Below are 3,294 nucleotides of genomic sequence, written 5' to 3'. Positions count from 1 at the left end.
GTTTTTACAAAACTCTACTTCCAAAATTAACATTTTTATTAAATCAAGTTAAAAAAAAGTTCATGGTAGAAAAGTCAACAAGGGTTTTAACAAAACCAAAATATAGCTTTTTATTCAATATAAGTATATATTAGCAGCAAATGACTACTGAGATTTTCTTTATGTTCTTATAGTTATTTATTTTAAAGAAAGCATAAACAATGTATATTAGTTTGGAATGTCAACTAATCCACTCTTCATTCTTTATTCTGTGATTTGGGCTTCTATAAAATACATTATGATTTTCAGTAATGAATACTAAGAACAAACCCAGTTCTGACTAAAAAGTAGTGAAACACAGTGGCTGGTAGAGTTGTCTCACTACATCACAGTCATCCATTATCTTTGAGAATAACAATGAGCACCATATAAACAGGTAATTGTGTACTTGTGTAAACTCCATTTTTAAGGTGTAATAGCAGCCAACTAGACAATTTAGCATTTGGACGTCACTTTTTAAAAATTAGGTGATATACAAAACTTTAATTAAGTAAGAGAAACACTTCAGTCCACTATTGCTGGTCCAATTTCAAAATCCTTAATAGAAAATCTGTATGTAAACTGACAAACTGCATGCATATATATGTGTGTACATACACACAAAAGTGCATGATACATACCCATCTTTACCTTTGAACTTCTATACTTAAATCAAGCCAAACCTCTCATTTAAATTTATATGTACAGTATAATATCACCAACTGAAAATTTCTAATAAAAGTTTCATTTCAACTAATCAGAAATGCTGGCTATTGAAAATTCTGAGACCAAAGAACTTTTATCCAGCCTAGCATTTTTCAGGCTTACAGATTATTCAAACAAACAAGATTGAAATGATCAACTTCCCACCAAAGAAATAAATTTTTCTCTTGATATTTCCTCCTAATAATAAAAAGAAAATATCTTATAATAAGCTTCAACTTTTTTTTTTTTTGGAGAGGTTTTCGCTATAGGGAGTGTGCGCTCGCCAGACAGACAGAGACATAGAGACAGAAAGCAAGAAATCACCCCCCAGGGGGGATGGTCACGCCACAATCCCTTCTCCTCCATTCTCCTCTTGGGATCTTGGGCACGCACGCACACGCGCCCGGTGTGAGATTTAAGCCACCGGGTCCGAGACGCGAACCGTGGTCGACTACGTGGGAGTCCAGCGACATAGCCATTACGCTAACTGCTGGTTCCCAATAAGCTTCAACCTTTTAAGGAGTTGAAATTATTAAAGAAATCTCACTAGTCTTCAAAAATACTAAACGTTATATAAATACAATTTTCTGATACTTGGTATTCTTGAGCTAGAATCTGTATTTTCAAAAATTTCCTTTGGATTGTTCCATTTAGCACTTCAAGTTTTCATTCTGCAACTCTGATAACTGGCTCAGATTGGTTAGATTTATAGCAATCGTGTTCTGAATTTACTACTGTGTGTTACCTGCATATGAAAAAGTAAATGAGAGTAAGTGTACCAAATTTCAAAGCCACATAATAATGAAAAATTCAAGAATCTGTAATAGTAAAAAGACAAAGCCTTTGGCTCTGAGCTGACCCTGGTTTGGGCAGTGTCATCTTGGCGGCGATGCGGAGACCTCCAACCAGGATGGCTCACCCTCCCTGGGCCACTCCACTCTAGCCCCCGAGTCCCCTCACCTTACAGGCCTCTCGGTTCTGTTATCGTAGGGTGAGGTGAGAACAGGCCGAGGGAGGGTGATTACTGCTGAGGAGCTGCAGTCACTATCAAGATGATAGAGCTTCTGACAACAACTGACTCTCAGAAACTGCTACACCAGCTGAATGCCCTGTTGGAACAGGAGTCTAGATGTCAGCCAAAGGTCTGTGCCTTGAGACTAATTGAGTCTGCACACGATAATGGCCTCAGAATGACTACAAGGCTAAAGGACTTTGAAGTAAAAGATCTCCTTAGTCTAACTCAGTTCTTTGGTTTTTATATGGAGACATTTTCTCTAGCTGTGAAATTACTGGACAGATTCCTGTCTAAAATGAAGGTACAACCCAAGCACCTTGGTTGTGTTGGACTGAGTTGCTTCTATTTGGCCATAAAATCACTAGAAGATGAGAGGAATGTCCCACTGGCAACTGACTTGATTCGAATTAGTCAATATAGGTTCATGATTTCAGATTTTATGAGAATGGAGAAGATTGTATCGGAGAAGGTGTATTGGAAAGTCAAAGCTACTACTGTCTTTCAGTTTCTGCAACTCTTATTCACTCATTCAAGAGAACTTGCCATTTGAAAGGAGAAACAGCCTTAATTTTGAAAGACTAGGAGCTCAACTTAAGGCATGTCACTGTAGGATCATGTTTTCTAAAGCAAAGCCTTCTGTGTTGGCATTGTCTATTATTGCATTGGAGATCCAAGCACAAAAGTTTGTAGAGTGAACAGAAGGAATAGAATGTCTTCAAAAAAACATTCCAAGATAAATGGCAGAGATTTGACCTTCTGGCAAGAACTTGTATCCAAGTGTTTAACTGAATATTCATCAAACAAATGTTCCAAATCAAATGTTTAGAAGTTGAAATGGATAGTTTCTGGGCATACAGCATGGCAACTGAAGCATAGTTACTACAAAATAACTCACCTTTCAACAATTCCTGAAATGGCTCCTTAAGTCTGTAAATTTTGTTCAAGTTATTCTCCATAACGAGAAAATTTTCCAGTGCTATAATTTTCTTTTATAATTGAAGGATTAAAATATTATCTTCAAAATAAACAAAATGGGTTTGTAATAGCAAAGGGGAAAATGACTTCACTTATCTAGTGGGCTAGTATCTGAAGGCATTTACTAGAGGTTGTCGGAAAAGTCATGACATTTTGCATAGAACAAAAACATGACTTTTCTGACAACCCAACATATGTAAGGTACAGCAACATCCTGAGTAAGGATTTACCAATCTCTGATAAGTATGTTACCATTTCAATAAATTAAAACAGCATTCTCAATAGCCTGAATATTAAGATATCTCTAAAATAATATATTTTTATTGTATATCATCTTGCGCTATATCGACCCAAATCTGGGCTCATTTAAAGTTACATAAGCCTGAATAGGATAAGAGGACCAAAAGATGGAACTATACATGAACTAATTTGAGACTTAGAAGCAAAATGAATAGGAACCTGAATAGTGTACAGAAAGCAAAAGTAAGATGTCAGATGGTCTCTACTTTGAGTGTCTGGAAACTGTTAGGACCTCTCTGGAAACTGAGACATCAGCACTGTGGTTACATACTGTTACTGCA

General features: G+C 36.5%; 1 pseudogene; it reads left to right on the top strand.

The window, feature by feature from the left end:
- The first annotated feature begins 1,732 nt into the window (after positions 1-1,732).
- LOC102475207 (cyclin-G1-like) lies at positions 1,733-2,663 on the top strand (annotated as a pseudogene).
- The last annotated feature ends 631 nt before the right edge of the window (positions 2,664-3,294 follow it).

The sequence above is a fragment of the Tupaia chinensis genome, unplaced genomic scaffold (assembly GCF_000334495.1).
Source record: "Tupaia chinensis unplaced genomic scaffold, TupChi_1.0 Scaffold143849_1, whole genome shotgun sequence".
In the NCBI taxonomy this organism is placed as follows: Eukaryota; Metazoa; Chordata; class Mammalia; order Scandentia; family Tupaiidae; genus Tupaia; species Tupaia belangeri.
This window is presented reverse-complemented; position numbering and strand designations above follow the sequence as displayed.